Raw genomic sequence first — 17,344 nt, 5'->3', positions numbered from 1 at the left:
GCCGGTAATTCAATTGCCGGCTTTTCATTTCTCCTTCCCAAACCGGACATGATATGAGACATGGTTTACATACAGTAAACCATCTCATATCCCTTTTTTTTTGCATATTCCACACCACTAATGTTAGTAGTGTGTATGTGCAAAATTTGGGCGCTGTAGCTGCTAAAATAAAGGGTTAAATTGCGGAAAAAATTGGCGTGGGCTCCCGCGCAATTTTCTCCGCCAGAGTGGTCAAGCCAGTGACTGAGGGCAGATATTAATAGCCTAGAGAGGGTCCATGGTTATTGGCCCCCCCTGGCTACAAACATCTGCCCCCAGCCACCCCAGAAAAGGCACATCTGGAAGATGCGCCTATTCTGGCACTTGGCCACTCTCTTCCCACTCCTGTGTAGCAGTGGGATATGGGGTAATGAAGGGTTAATGTCACCTTGCTATTGTAAGGTGATATTAAGCCAGATTAATAATGGAGAGGCGTCAATTATGACACCTATCCATTATTAATCCAATAGTACGAAATGGTTAATAAAACACACACACATGTAACACAAAGTATTTTAATGAAATAAAGACACATGTGGTTGTAATATTTTATTAGACTGGTAATCCACCTGAAGACCATCGTCCTGAAACAAAGTAAAAAAAAAACAAACAACAATATTCCATACCTTCCGTTGTTATGTCCCACGATGTAAATCCATCTGAAGGGGTTAAATCATTTTACAGCCAGGAGCTGTGCTAATGCACTCGCTCCTGCCTGTAAACCCTGGGTACTGAAAGGAAAGCTGGGTGATCTGTAGTTACTTTGAGTCGCGGTGATGCGCCCTCTGCTGGATGTCCTCATGAACTGGAGCCTTGGAAAAGTTCCCACGCTCGAGTTCATATGAGGACATCCAGCAGAGGGTGCCTCACCACGACTCAAGGTAACTACAGGTCACCCTGCTTTCCATTCAGTACCCGGGGTTTTACAGGCACGAGCTAGTGCTTTAGCACAGCTCCTGGCTGTAAAATGATTTAACCCCTTCAGATGGATTTACATCGTGGGACATAACAACGGAAGGTATGGAATATTGTTGTTTGTTTTTTTAACTTTGTTACAGAACGAGGGTCTTCAGGTGGATTAAGAGTCTAATAAAATATTACAACACCCTGTGTCTTTATTTCATTAAAATACTTTGTAATCATGTGTGTGTGTTTTATTAACCATTTCGTACTATTGGATTAATAATGGATAGGTGTCATAATTGACGCCTCTCCATTATTAATCTGGCTTAATGTCACCTTACAATAGCAAGGTGACATTAACCCTTCATTACCCCATATCCCAGCGCTACACGGGAGTGGGAAGAGAGAGGCCAAGTGCCAGAATAGGCGCATCTTCCAGATGTGCCTTTTCTGGGGTGGCTGGGGGCAGATGTTTGTAGCCAGGGGGGGCCAATAACCATGGACCCTCTGTAGGCTATTAATATCTGCCCTCAGTCACTGGCTTTACCACTCTGGCGGAGAAAATTGCGCAGGAGCCCACGCCAATTTTTTCCGTGATTTAACCCTTTATTTTACAAGCTACAGCGCCCAAATTTTGCACATACACACTACTAACATTAGTAGTGTGGAATATGCAAAAACAAGGGATATGAGATGGTTTACTGTATGTAAACCATGTCTTATATCCTGTCAGGTTTGTGAAGGAGAAATGAAAAGCCGGCAATTGAATTACCGGCTTTTCACATATATCGCGCTGAATTAAATATAAGTACAGTATATATATATGTGTGTCTCAATGGCATTTGAGCACATAAATCCATTAGATGTCGGTTTTGCAAGCCTGCGAGAAAATATCGCAGTACGGATGCCATACAGATTACATACGGAGGATGCCATGCGCAAAATACGCTGACACACCCTTCCTACAGATGACATACGGATCACTATTTTGGGGACTTTTCTGCGTATTACGGCCTTAAAAAACGGACCGTATTTACATACACTGAGTGTGACGCCGGCCTTACCGTGTATAATCCTTACACAGAAGTAAGGCTGCTGGAGCAGTTCCTGGCTAGGTACTGCAAATATGTGAAAAGTGGAAAGAAACAGAGAAATTGTTTGGGCATTTTTAATTGTAAATATGTGATTCGTGTGAAACTGAGGAAAGACCCAAGTTGTTTGGGAGGTTTCACCCTTCCCCCAGCGAACTTTTCAGTGGCGGGTCATAGGGGCTTTCTGTCGTATGCAGGGCAGCCTCTATACTGCAGGAAGTGTTTCCAATTTGGGCACTTACAGAACACGTGTGAGAAGAGCATGGTTTGTCGTAACTGTAAGCAAGAAGGCCATGCGGCGGCTCAGTGTCCGATGCCACGTGAATGTGACCAGTGTGGTAATACAGGGCACCTGTATAAGGACTGTCCATATGGTGAGCCAAGGAGGCCAACTAGAGAGGAGGAGAGGTGGGAGGAGGAAGAAAAGAAACGTAAGGAGGAGCGGAGGCAGGAGGAGGAAAAAAAGAGAGAGGAGGAGGTCAAGAAATGGGAGGAGGAGAGGAAGTGGGAAGAAAGCGAGGCATCTGCACAGCAAAGCGCTGAGGTAATTCCACCCTCTATGGTTGAGAGACGGCGGGATAGATGGCAGGAGGACAAGGAGGCTGAAAGGAGGAAGGAGGAGCTGGAGGACAAGTTATTCTGGAGAGCCGAAAAGCATGAATAGCGTGCTATGGATAAAAAGAAAAAGAAAAAAAAGGAGGCCCCAGTTACCAAAGCAGAGGAGTTGGGTGTTTTGATGGATTTTGACACTTCTGGGGTGGAGGAGATGGCTGCGTCTTTGATTTCTGAGTCTGACCCAAGAAACATTGGCATTTTTTCCTCAGAAGAGGAGCCTGGAGGTCGAAAGTGTCCCAGGGAGGGTGGTGGGGAAATCTGTGACTCTGAGGTTTGTGAAGGTAGAGGAACCCAGAGGAAGGTTGGGCAGAAGAAGACGCGTGTGGAGGAGTGTATGGAGGGCAGCGGCTCTAAAAGCTGCTCAGCGCAGATAGTGGAGGAGGACAGTGGCAGTGCTGTGTAGTTATGTGCTATTATTTCAGTAGCTTGGTGTTTTTGTACATAGCATTTGCCTTTAAAAATGTTTTTTGTTTTTTTGTTTTTCATGTAAGTTGAGTAATGTCATGTTTGTAGGTTGTTTTTTTTAGTAGTTTTTGTTTCTGTGTATGTGATGGGTTTTGTAATCATATCACAAAATGTGAGGGTTTTTAAAAACGGGTTGCGGCGGGTGGCCATTTTGGATTTTTTTGCAACCCAAAATGCAGGAATTTTTGGTCTGCAGGAGTGTGGGATTGTGGATGGTGTGAAGGGGAGTGAATGGCCTCATGGCGCATCTGTGTGGTCAGGGAGTGCCTGTAATAAAAATGATGGTGTGGGTTTTTTGGTGAAAGGAAATGATGTGAGTTTGTGTGATTATATGGTGATTGAGGTTGGAAGGTGTGTGTTGGCTAATTTTGAGTTTAGAAATGTTTGTTTTTGCGTTATTAATGTACAGTATATGCGCCTGTGGATAAACAGGAGCGTAGAGTTTTACTTGAAAAAATAAAGTTTTTTATTCCAGGAAGAGTGCCTGTTGTGATAGTGGGTGATATGAACTGTGATGTGGGAAGGGTGAATGTCGATGTGTCAGGGAAAGTGTTAATGGATATGGTGAGTGATTTTGGTTTAAAGGATATGCAGCGGGCATGCAAGATAACTCCGTTGTTAAATACGTTTTTTTCTGACAGTGGGAGGGTGGAGTCTAGATTGGACTATTGTTTTGTTTAAAAAAATCTGATTCCTGTTAGTTATGCACAGGAGAGTGTGTTTTTTTCGGATCATGTGTGTATGAAGTGTGAATTGGATTTGCATGTTAATGAAGTGGCGGGGAAAGGTGTGTGGAAGTTGAATGTGAGTTTGCTGGAAGGAGGGGGGGTGAGAGAGGAGTATGAAAGACATTATGCAGAGTGGTGTGGGTGCAGGAGTGATTTCAGAAATGTGTGTGGATGGTGGGAATGGGTTAAATGGAAAACCAAGAGTTTTTTTTAAAAAAAAAACTCGGGTACAAGTGTGCGGCTGCAAAGAGAGAAAGGTTTGTTTTTTAAATGCAAGACTGATTGTGTTGTATAAGTTAAGGGCGGGAGGGATGGATGTGAGTGAAGGTTTAGTGAAAGTGAAAAAAGAAGTGAATGATTTTTTGTTAGAAAGAGGGAGGAGTATTGTGTATAGGGCCAAATTAGAGAATTTGTAGAAGAATGAGAAGTGCTCACGTTTTTTCTTTAAAAAAGTTTTTGGGAAGACACAGAGTATGAGTGTTTTGAATGGGATGGATGGAAATGAAGTGAGTGGCGCGGACTTGTGTGAGGAAGTGGCAAGGTTTTATGATGATTTGTACACTGTGAAATGGAGGGATGAAGGTTTAGAGGGTGAGGTGTTGAGTAGGGTTGAGCAACTTTTATTTTTATAGGATCGGGTCGGGTTTCACGAAACCCGACTTTCTCAAAAGTCGGGTCGAGTGAAATCGTCCGATCCTATAAAAAAGTCGAGGTCGGGGTCGGCCGAAACGCGAAACCCAATGCAGTGCAATGGGATACTATGGTTCCCAGGGTCTGAAGGAGAGGAAACTCTCCTTCAGGCCCTGGGATCCATATTTAAGTGTAAAATAAAGAATTAAAATAAAAAATATTGATATACTCACCCTCTGACGAGCCCTGGTAGTAATCGGCATCTTCCGTTCTTCTTAAGAATGAGCACGTTCTGGGCCTTAGATGACGTCACGGCTTTGTGATTGGTCGCGGCCGCCCACGTGACCGCTCAGCGACCAATCACAAGCCGTGACGTAATTCTCATGGCCTAAATTCCTAGAATGAGGAATTTAGGACCTGAGAGAATTACGTCACGGCTTGTGATTGGTCGCTGAGCGGTCACGTGGGCCGCCGCGACCAATTACAAAGCCGTGACGTCTTCTAAGGCCCTGAACGCGCTCATTCTTAGGAACGGAAGATGCCGATTACTACCAGGGCTCGTCGGAGAGGTGAGTATATCAATATTTTTTATTTTAATTCTTTATTTTACACTTAAATGTGGATTCCGATACCGATTTCCGATATTGCAAACATATCGGAACTCGGTATCGGAATTCCGATACCAGATTCAGAAGATCGCCGACCTCATGGCCGACCCCACACAGGGGTCGGGTCGGGTTTCATGAAACCCGACTTTGCCAAAAGTCGGCGACTTCTGAAAATGGTCGACCCGTTTCGCTCAACCCTAGTGTTGAGTGTTTTGGAAAATAGTTTGAATAGGATAGAAAGGGAAAGTTTGATGGGTGATGTGACGGGTGAAGAAGTATGGAAGGTGGTGTGTAGCATGGCGTTGAATAAAACGCCGGGGAGGATGGTCTACAGGTGGAATTTTATCGTGTGATGTGGGATGTGATGGGGAAGGATTTTGTGGATGTATGAAAGTATATGTGGGTGAATGCAGAGGTGGCAAATGGTATGCGTGCAGGGGTGGTTGTGTTATTGCCAAAAAAAGGTGATTTGAAAAATCTAAAAAATTGGAGGCCGATCACATTGCTAAATTGCGATTATAAGATTTATGCAAAACTTTTGGCTAACAGGATGCGTGGCGTGGTTGGGACTGTGGTGGGTGAGGAGCAATGTTGTGCGGTGCCTGGAAGACGAATACATGGAAGTTTGTGTATGTTGAGAGATTGTTTGTGGGACTGCATGAATCATAAGAAAGGGGTGTATGTGTTGAGTTTGGATTTTGAGAAGGCGTATGATAGATTGGCGCATGGTTTTTTTCTTTAATGTGTGTTGGTGAAGATGGGGTTTCCTTCTGAGTTTGTTGAGAGAGTGAGAAGTTTGTATAAGAATATTTATAGTTGTGTGTTCTTGAATGGAAATGTGGGGAGGAGAGTAAATGTATTTTCGAGTGTACGGCAGGGGTGTCCTTTGTCCCCTATCATTTTTATTTGCGCTATTGAGCCCTTGTTATGTCTGTTAAGAAAAGATAAGGTGATTTGGGGTGTGCAAGTACCCGGGGGTGGAGGGAGAGAGTGGAAGATGAGTGGTTATATGGATGATGTGTGTGTGCTGTGTGATTCAGAGTGTTCGGTACGGCGTGTGAAGTTTTTGGTTTCTATTTTTTGTGGAGCATCTGCTTTTAAAGTGAATTGGGAGAAGAGTGAGTGTAAGAATTTTGGGGGGAGGAGTCTGAGCGATGATGCTGGAGTGAATGTGGTGAGTGGATCGATAAAGGTTTTGGGTGTGAAATTTTCAGAGAAATTGGATGGAGAGGAAAGCTGGGTGGATGTGAGAGAGAGAGTGGAGCGTAAGTTACATTTTTGGAGTTTGAGGGATCTTACGTTTTTTGGTAAAATTTTAGTTATTAAGAGTTTTGTGTGTTAGGGGTCGAGTTCCCGTCTCTGCACAGGGGGAATCTTGGGCCATCTCCGCTGCGGTTTCCCATTCTTCTCCTGCCGCAGTGGAGTCTGCTCAGCGGAGACGTCGGTCCCAGCGTCTCGCTCAGTCTGACTCTGTACAGAGAGTTGCTGCTGCTTTTCCTGCTTCTGCCATTGAAGTCAGTGCTGGACAGCGGCGAGCAGACGCTTCTGGGACCAAGTCCTGCTTTTCTCGTTCTGAGCATGCCCAGAGTAAGATCTCTCAGTGGAGATTGAGGGTCAAATGATCAGACACTGCAGCTAAGGTCCTGTAGGTGCTTGTTATGACCCCAATGGCAGAGGGTCTCAAAAGTACATACCAAGTCTGCAAACATAAAAAAACAGCTCATAGGGCAGTGGTAACTGGGCTAACTGTATATCTAATCCTAGCACCACAAATAGCAGCAGCCGGGGAACGTGCCTACGTTGGTTCTAGACGTCTCGCGCCAGCCGGAGAACTAACTAACCCTAGAAGGGAAAAGATAGACCTTTCTTGCCTCCAGAGAAAAGACCCCAAAAGTTGTATACAAGCCCCCCACAAATAATAACGGTGAGGTAAGGAGAAAAGACAAACGTAAGAATGAACTAGATATTTAGCAAAGAGAGGCCCACTGACTAATAGCAGAATATAGTAAGATGACTTATACGGTCAGCAAAAACCCTATCAAAATTTCCACGCTGGATATTCAAGAATCCCCGAACCGTCTAACGGCCCGGGGGGAGAATACCAGCCCCCTAGAGCTTCCAGCAATATCAGGAATCACATTTAGTACAAGCTGGACAGAAAATAAGAGCCATACAAATAACCAAAAAACAAGGAAGCACGACTTAGCTTAATTTTGCAAGAACCAGGACCAGCAGACAGGAGCAAACAGAAAGGATCTGATTACAACGATGCCAGGCACTGGACTGAGAATCCAGGAAGCTTATATAGCAACACCCCTGGATTAACGACCCAGGTGGGTGCCAAACTGAGAAAGACAATCCCAGAGTCATATCACCAGTGACCACAAGAGGGAGCCAAAAAAGTCTAATTCACAACAGTACCCCCCTTTAAGGAGGGGTCACCGAACCCTCACCAAGACCACCAGGGCGATCAGGATGAGCAGCGTGAAAGGCACGAACTAAGTCGGCCGCATGCACATCAGAGGCAACCACCCAGGAATTATCCTACTGACCATAGCCCTTCCACTTGACCAGATACTGAAGCCTCCGCCTGGAGAGACGAGAATCCAAGATCTTCTCCACCACGTACTCCAACTCGCCCTCAACCAAGACCGGAGCAGGAGGCTCAACAGAAGGAACCACAGGTACAACGTACCGCCGCAACAAAGACCTATGGAACACGTTGTGAATGGCAAACGACACTTGAAGATCCAAGCGAAAGGACACAGGATTAAGGATTTCCAATATCTTGTAAGGACCGATGAAGCGAGGCTTAAATTTAGGAGAGGAGACCTTCATAGGAACAAATCGAGAAGACAGCCATACCAAATCCCCAACACGAAGTCGGGGACCCACACCGCGGCGGCGGTTGGCAAAACGCTGAGCCTTCTCCTGTGACAACTTCAAGTTGTCCACCACATGATTCCAGATCTGCTGCAACCTATCCACCACGGAATCTACCCCAGGACAGTCAGAAGGCTCCACATGTCCCGAGGAAAAACAGGGATGGAAACCAGAGTTGCAAAAAAAAGGCGAAACCAAAGTAGCGGAACTAGCCCGATTATTAAGGGCAAACTCAGCCAACGGCAAGAATGTCACTGTAAAATCCAATAATAATATATATAATCACTTACATATGGATAATTACATGAAATCAAATAAAGAACCAAGGGTATAGGGAAAGTGTATGATACAGTTTCTGAAGGTCTTGTCATTGACCATCTGTCCTCTGCATGTCAAAAGCTAGAGGGTGTTTGTGAAGCCCAACCTATATTTGGATGTCTAGCGTTATTTCTAGCCGGTAAACAAGTGTAACTAAGATAAGGAATATTCTGGAATCTACTTTTATGGTATAGACCATTGGCATGGAACTGGGTTACCTTATATGGATATTATGTAGGAGAAAATAGAAACCCATGAAAGCCTATGGGACGGATTTGTATATAAACCGTCTCTTCTCAGCATGTGGTGGAGTCCTCATACCTTGAGCCTCTCTACATGGACGAACACATCATCACACAAGACCATATGTAAGATCAATGCTTGTTTTCATTTTCTTTTTAACCTAATACTTGAATTTGTGTGCAATGAACTTATAATTTACTTTTTCTTCATTTTTGTAATCACTCTTTTTGAATGGACATTAAATGAATTCTGTTTTATCCAAACAATTCTATTTTTGCTTTTCTTCTCAATCCTCACTAAGATACATTTTTTCTAACATTTTGGCGAGCCATAGCCAGATCTGATTTTTTGTCTTTTCCGTGAGGAATTTCAGCCTTTTCAGGGGGGAGGTTGCTAAAACACCTGTTTTGAGTTGTTAAAAGGCACAGAAATTCTACTATATCGTGTTACAAAAGTCAGACTGAACCTACACACAGAAGTGAGGATACGTGATGCAAGTCCCATATACGGAGCTCTGAAGGATCCATAAAGACAGAGGATCTTCCATTGACTATTGGACCAATCCAGGAGGAAAAGAAATTCCATAGGTAAGAGAATGGAGTTTATCCATGAATTTTCTAAGAAGAGTAATATACAGTTTCAGTTTGTTCATAGCCATACAAATGCACAATTATGGTCTAGTCTGTATAACCAATGTGAAGCAGAGAATCTTAAAATTGATAAGAAGTTTTTTTCTGTAAAAAAGTTGCAAAGGAAGCTGCAGAATGTAATGCACATGGTCCGAGTGTACAATAATTTAGTTTTTGATAAAACTGAAACACAGACACAAATATGTACTATTACACAAGACATTGATCATACTGACATACAAGGTGTCACACAAGAAGCTGATGGAGATTACTTTGACTGTCCAAATTGTTTGATATTGTCTGAACATATTGAACAATTGGAAGATCAAATTGATACCAGAACAGAATTATTGTCCAAATTGAGACAAGATATTAAAAAAGCTTCTGTTGTTACACGATCAAAAGACCAAGAAGACAATGCTGCTTCTGCATCATTTATACCTGACACACAAGAATTAGATGAATCAGTAGATTTACATGCAGAAGAATTACAACGGAAAAAATTCCATGACAGAGCTGCACGCATTAATCTAAAAATACACGATCAGTTAATGAAAATTGCAAAAGACATTCCAAAATTCAATGACAAGATGGATGCCTTTTACAATGCAGACATTTTTGAATCAAACACAGACAAATACAATCTTAATGATGAACAGAAAAACAAGATATTCAAAGTATGGTTACCCTCACATATGGGAAGAAGGTTACAGACCACACCCAGATTAAATGAGAATCATGAATTGACACATAGTACAAGAGAAGACAGACTTAGGCAATTAAATTCTTACATCACGGGAGAGGCCACTCCGAATGCTGAAATTTTGGAACAATTAAAAACTAATATTAATGAGGATCCATTTGTATTTTTGGTAAAATTTGAGCAGGCCTATAGAATGGTGATGGAAATTGGGCCTAATCAGGAACCAACATCCATGATCAGATTTTTTGTGAAAAAGTTCAAATATTTGGATCCTGCCTCAGAACAAATGGCTAGTACTCAGCCATCATTGCAAGAAGCAACAGTTTTTATCGACAGAGTAAGGAGATCCATGAAGCAAAATCAGGTGAAGGCTAAAATAGCAGTAATTCATGAAAAAGAGGATAGTCAGCTGAAACCTAGACCCACAGTAACATTCAAGAGCAGAGATTACGTAGAACAAAGAGGTAAAAATACTACACAAAGAAACAATATCCATTGTTATTTCTGTGGTATACCTGGACACTTAAAGTGGCAATGCAGAAAATTCTTGAGAGCAGAATCAGAGACAGGTACACAAGGGACAGGTAATCTTGGAAGGGAAAACGGTCTCATGCCAAAATTATCCACCAGACCTTCTGCACCTCCATTACAGTCTAATGCCCCCACTCACACTGACAACAGACAAACGCAGTCTCCATATGCACCATTAATCAGACAGATCCGAGAGATGACAGTTAAGGAGACTGAGTCCAGAAATAGAATGCCAAGTGCTTTCAAGAAGGACACTGGACTTCTCCCTTCTCCTTCATCTTTCTGACAATCACAGACAATTCCAACACCTCATCCACTGGAATTTGTGACTCAAGTTACATTAGATGAATGTGGAAGACCATTTGTCAAGGTAAATCTAGCAGGACAGAATGTTGTATTTCTCATTGATACAGGAGCTCAGTTAAGCGTCACAAATCTTGATCTGAAGCTACAACCAGATTCACCAGTTTGTACAATTGTTGGTTTTAGTGGAAAAGGTGGAACTAGAGCAACCTTAGTTACTGATGTGATATTGGAAATACCTAGTTCTTTCAAAGCAGGAATTGACATTTGGTATTGTTGTGACTCTGAAAATATACTTGGCACGGATTTTATGCAGAAATTTGGATGGGTTGTTGATCTAGGAAATCAGGTGATCTGGAAGGATTCTAATGGTTGTAAACCTGTAGTCATTGATCCTAGTGATTATAGCCATGTTGGAAGTATTTGCTTAAATGATGTTGTGTCAACAGATCATCTGTGGCCTGAAACTGGTGGTGACGAAGTATTGACAGAAATTGTACAGCTTTTTCCTTCTCTTTGGGCTCAGTTCAGGAATGAAGTAGGGACCATGAAAGATGTAATTGTAAATGTCGAGGGGCGTGATCCCCCACCTCAGCGTCAGTATAAATTGCCTCCAGAATCAATTGAGTCTATGTCAAAGATCATACAGGAATTGTTAAAACAAGGTGTCATCAGAAAGGCCAATTCTGTAAGTAACAATCCTTTGTGGTGTGTTTTGAAATCTGATGGTTCTTATCGGATGATATTGGATCTGCGGATGTTTAATAAACATACTCCCAATGTAGCACCCATTGTTGCAGATACTCATGACATGATGGCAAGGTTGAATGCAAAGGCAAAATACTTTTCTGTACTAGACATCAGTAATGGTTTTTTCAGTATACCTCTTGAAAAGAGTTGTCAATACAAGTTTGCTTTTACTTTCTTGGATGAGCAATACCTGTTTTGCAGGTTACCTCAGGGAGCTCATTTGTCACCGAGCATCTTTCATCAGGCATTGGCAAAGGTATTGTCTAAATTTTCAAGGCCTGACTGTATTTTACAGTATGTGGATGATATTTTGCTATCCACAGAAGATAAGGAGTCACATGTTTCACTTCTGAAAGAGTTGTTTGAGCTGCTGCATGATGCAGGGTTGAAATTGAACACAAAAAAGGTCAAATTGCTGCAGACTGAGGTCAGATTCTTAGGGGTATTGTTGAGCCCAGGTAAAAGACAACCATTGCAGGAACGGATCGATGCAATTGCTTCTTTGCCAGTTCCAACATCACACAAGGCAGTACGACATTTCTTGGGTCTTATAAATTTTTCAAGGGAGTTCATTGAGAATTTTGCAGACAAAGCCAGGCCTTTGTATGATCTTTTAAAATTTGAAAATAGTGAGTATTTTGGTCCTTGGGGTGATGAACAACAAACCTCATTTGAACAATTGAAAATGAATTTACAAACTGCACCTGCTTTGTCCACAGTAGATCCTACGGCTCCATTTGCTTTGCAAGTGCACACATCAGAGACTTCTGTGTCTGCTGTGCTGCTGCAGTTGCAAGAAGAAGAGTGGAGAATTTTGGGCTATTTTTCTAAGCTTCTCTCACCTGTTGAAAGAGGGTTTGAGACATGTGCAAGACACCTGGTAGGTGTGTACTTTGCAGTCAAAGCAACTGAACACATTGTTGGGTTCAACAAAATTACTTTGCAAACTCCTCATTCTACACTAAAACTTCTCTTTGAGAATAATATCCCAGGTGTGTCACATCAGAGATTTGCTCATTGGTTATTGTCATTGTCTCCCAAACAAATTGAGGTAGATTACAAAGCCAAATATGTTCTTCCTCAGTTGATGCAATATGAAGGACAAACTCATGATTGTTTGCAGTCTTTTCAGGATCCATGTCCATCGCTTTTCAGACGGAAGGCAGAGGCAACAGATGAACCAATTTTTGTTGATGGTTCCAGATTTTATGCAGATGGACATTACTATGCAGGATATTCCATTTTTTATCCTAAAAGAGAACAGGTAGTAAAACACAAATTACCAAGTCATTTTTCAGCTCAAAGGGCAGAGCTAGAAGCAGTGAAAATGGTGCTACAGCTGAACGAAGCTGATGATCAGTGTCCCATTGTAATCTACAGTGATAGCTCCTATGTTGTTAGATCACTGACAGATTATTTGCCAGTTTGGGAAAAAAGAGGCTATGTAGATTCTTCAAATAAGACTCTTGTACATAGTGACACACTGAAAACAATTTTCAAAATAGCATCAAAAACCCCTAATGGTTTTGCTATTGTCAAAGTACCAGCCCATAAAAAAACTGATGATGAATTATCTGTAGGAAATGCTACAGCAGATAGGTTAGCCAAAGAGGCAGCCCTGTCAGGAGAAGAAGTGTTTCAACCAGAGACTATTGAGCTTTTAGCAGTTCAAAGAACGGACACGCATATCCCTTCTTTTGCGGAAGAACAGGAGAAAGACACATCTCTTGTTGCTTCCCGGGTTGATCCAAAACCTCCCTTTGTTTGTGAAAACGGGGTTTTGTGTCATGACTTAAACGGGGAGTTGCGTCCTGTTGTACCAAAACATCTACAGGCTGAGTTCACAAAATATAATCATGAAAGTTTGGGTCATTTGGGCCAACAGAAATTGTTAGACATTCTCAGAGAGAAATTTTACTGGGAAAAGATGGAAGAGACAGTACAAAGTATTGTCCAATCATGTCTCATTTTTGCCCAAATTAATCCAAGACCAAAAGGACAGAAACCGCCACTACTCCGAACCGCACCTGCAGATGGTCCATGGTCTACACTACAAATCGACTACATTGGTCCGTTACCATCAGGTAAAAATGGTCTCAGGTATGCATTGGTTGTGGTAGATGTTTTTTCCAAATGGGTTGAAATTTTACCTGTCAGAAAAGATGATGCTTTGTCTACAGCTAGAGCATTAGTTAATCATGTCTTTTGTACTTGGGGGATCCCAAGAATGATCTCCTCTGATCGAGGAAGTCACTTTACAGGAAAAATCATGCAAGCCGTTTGTACTATTCTAGGGGTACAACAACAGTTCCATGTACCTTACCATCCACAGTCTGCTGGTATTGTGGAAAGGATGAATAGGACAATAAAATCCAGAATTGCCAAGATGCTATTGGACAAAGGCAATACTTGGGTTGATGCCGTACCTTTTGTATTGTTGAGTGTGAGAGGAACAACTTCTTCCACAACTCAGTTCACTCCTTTTGAACTAATGACAGGAAGAAAAATGCCATTGATTTTTCCACATGAACCATTTTTGTCTACATCTCAAAAAGATGCTGTTGCAAGGTCCAAATGGTTGCAATTGTTGCAGGAAAATTTGAAAACAATTCTTCCTCATGCTGCATCAAGAATGCAGAGAATGGAGCCACCATATGAGTCTAAATTCAAAAAAGGGGCTCAGGTGATGATCAAAACTTTCAGGAAGAATGGACCTTGGGAAAGTAACTGGGAAGGTCCCTTTGATATCATTGAAACCATGGGACAAGTTATGATTCTTGTGCAACGAGCATCAAACGTGGTTAAAAATACCCGCAGGCAACAAAGAGTGTGGGTACATGTTGATCAATGCAAATTGTATATTGCAAAATAATGATACTGCATTTCTTTTAGGAAGAAATTAATTCCAATAAGAGCTGGAATACGGAACACCATGACCTTGATGGAAGGGATTCAACACCAATCCTTCGAGAAAAGACGACAGTTCCCAGGAAAAGTTACTATCTGATGGGAATCGCATTTCTGCTGCTATGTACTATTTCAACTGTGATCTACGCAGAAGACATCTTACATCGTGAAACAGACACTAGTGAAGTGAATGAACCTTTCAGAAGAACTCTACATTCGAGGAAACCAAGAGGATCAAGTTTACAAAACCTTAAAGATGAAGACATACCGGACAATTCAGTAGATATTACTGGAAACATCTGCATGGGTTATGGGGTGAAATGCTGTATTGAGCTACACTTCATACACGACACTGACATAATATTACATGCTACTACAGGACCTAAGACTGGGTTTATACAGTTACAAGGAGATTCAATGTCAATCACATCTCATTAATATGGAAATGGGAATAGAACAATGGTTTGGGAAAAGAACTCCAACACAAGTTAGAAGTAAGAGGGGAGTGTTGGAAGGAATTTTGGGGGGATTAGGTACAGTAGGAAGTCTAATTAACACTATGGACATACATACACTTAAATCAGATTTGGAAAATATTGGGTATATCGGAGGTAAAGGAGTAAAGATTCAGAAAAGTTTGAATCAAGTTCTTGAGAAAATGGTTTTGACTACTGCTTCTGTATTGGGGTCTTCTGTCTCACATCTACAAGATGCTACTTTAGCATTAATAGAAAGTGAACAGGAATCTCAAGTGGCCAAAACATGTCTAGAAATTCAGATTGAATATTCCACCAATCTAAAAATGATTGCACAAGCCTTACAAAGTGGAATTACTCCTTTAGGACTAATGAGAAATTTGCCTACAGAATATAGTTTTGCATTAAATCATACAGATTTGTGGGTAAATAAGTGGTTAGGATGTGACCAGGATATTTGTGTAGGAACATCACTGATTCCAGTGTCGGGAAGAGAAGAAACCCTAGTTCCTATAACTGTTCTGGGAATTCCTGTTAGTCACACACAATTGCTATATTATCAATTACAGTACACAGATTTTGCATTTGACGGAACAAACACTGAACAATTAGACATTTCTTCATGTTTAAATTTTGTTTCTAAGGTAATGTGTTTACCTGGACAGGATAAAGTCATTTATCATTCATGTTTCAATAATCATACCTCATGTCATGCCAGAGTTGAGAATGTACACACGATCCATGACTTGGTGACACCAGTAAGCGCTAATAAGATTTGTTTCCAAGTTATGTCAGAGAAAGAAGTTGTTTCTGCATACTTTCCATCTTGTGTACATGCTGAAAATCTGACAATAGGTTTATATTGTATCGAGGGAAATGTGAAAACTCTCTCAAAGAAGGAAGTAAGTATTAATATTACATTAATAGGTTCAAGAAACCTAAAAATCCTTCCAATACAGTTCAATTTGTCCCAAATAAATAATTTTCCTTGGAATATGTGGACAAATGAGATAAAGAAAGACAAGGGTTTGTTACATTTGTTAACAAAACAATTAAAAGAAGCTGAAATTGTATTCAGACATGAGCAAGGGAATTTAAATGATATTGAACATGAATGGACAAGTATGTCAGGCTCATCTTGGTGGAAAAATTTAGGAAAATCAGTAACTAGTTGGTCACAGTCTTCAACGAAGATGGCAGTAGGAAATGTATTATCTAATCCAATTGTTATTATATTTATTATAGTTTTGCTGTGTATAATATATCAAATAGTTATTATGTGTAAAATTAAGAACATTTATAAAAAGATAAAGACAGAAATGAAAAAGGAAGATGACATTTTAAGAGAAATGCTGAAAAGAAAAATATAATTCTCTAATCTAATTTTAGTTTTCAAAACTCAGGTGACATTCGAGACATGTTAATACAAGGTTTTCAGAATAAAGAATGAATGTGATACGAATGGTGAGAGAAAGATTTTAGGGTTAATTATGATATTCTCAAATCATAATCAGGGGGGAATGTAAAATCCAATAATAATATATATAATCACTTACATATGGATAATTACATGAAATCAAATAAAGAACCAAGGGTATAGGGAAAGTGTATGATACAGTTTCTGAAGGTCTTGTCATTGACCATCTGTCCTCTGCATGTCAAAAGCTAGAGGGTGTTTGTGAAGCCCAACCTATATTTGGATGTCTAGCGTTATTTCTAGCCGGTAAACAAGTGTAACTAAGATAAGGAATATTCTGGAATCTACTTTTATGGTATAGACCATTGGCATGGAACTGGGTTACCTTATATGGATATTATGTAGGAGAAAATAGAAACCCATGAAAGCCTATGGGACGGATTTGTATATAAACCGTCTCTTCTCAGCATGTGGTGGAGTCCTCATACCTTGAGCCTCTCTACATGGACGAACACATCATCACACAAGACCATATGTAAGATCAATGCTTGTTTTCATTTTCTTTTTAACCTAATACTTGAATTTGTGTGCAATGAACTTATAATTTACTTTTTCTTCATTTTTGTAATCACTCTTTTTGAATGGACATTAAATGAGTTCTGTTTTATCCAAACAATTCTATTTTTGCTTTTCTTCTCAATCCTCACTAAGATACATTTTTTCTAACAGTCACCCAATCATCCTGATCTGCAGAAACAAAACACCTCAAATAAGCCTCCAGAGTCTTATTAGTTCGCTCCGTTTGTCCATTAGTCTGAGGATGAAAGGCAGACGAAAACGACAAATCAATGCCCATCTTAGCACAAAAGGATCGCCAGAACCTGGAAACAAACTGGGATCCTCTGTCAGACACAATATTCTCAGGAATGCCGTGTAAACGAACCACATTCTGAAAGAACAAAGGAACCAGATCGGAAGAGGAACGCAGCTTAGGCAAAGATACCAAATGGACCATCTTGGAAAAGCGATCACATACCACCCAGATGACAGACATGCCCTGAGACACCGGAAGATCTGAAATGAAATCCATGGAAATGTGTGTCCA

At 41.0% G+C, this 17,344-nt stretch overlaps 1 long non-coding RNA gene across 1 annotated transcript; it reads left to right on the top strand.

Moving 5' to 3' along the window:
* The first annotated feature begins 8,224 nt into the window (after nt 1–8,224).
* LOC143786384 (uncharacterized) lies at nt 8,225–16,526 on the top strand. Its single transcript, XR_013218280.1, has 2 exons — nt 8,225–9,110; nt 14,332–16,526. It is a non-coding gene; the product is annotated as an uncharacterized LOC143786384 (long non-coding RNA).
* The last annotated feature ends 818 nt before the right edge of the window (nt 16,527–17,344 follow it).

The sequence above is a fragment of the Ranitomeya variabilis genome, chromosome 7 (assembly GCF_051348905.1).
Source record: "Ranitomeya variabilis isolate aRanVar5 chromosome 7, aRanVar5.hap1, whole genome shotgun sequence".
Lineage (NCBI taxonomy): Eukaryota > Metazoa > Chordata > Amphibia > Anura > Dendrobatidae > Ranitomeya > Ranitomeya variabilis.
This window is presented reverse-complemented; position numbering and strand designations above follow the sequence as displayed.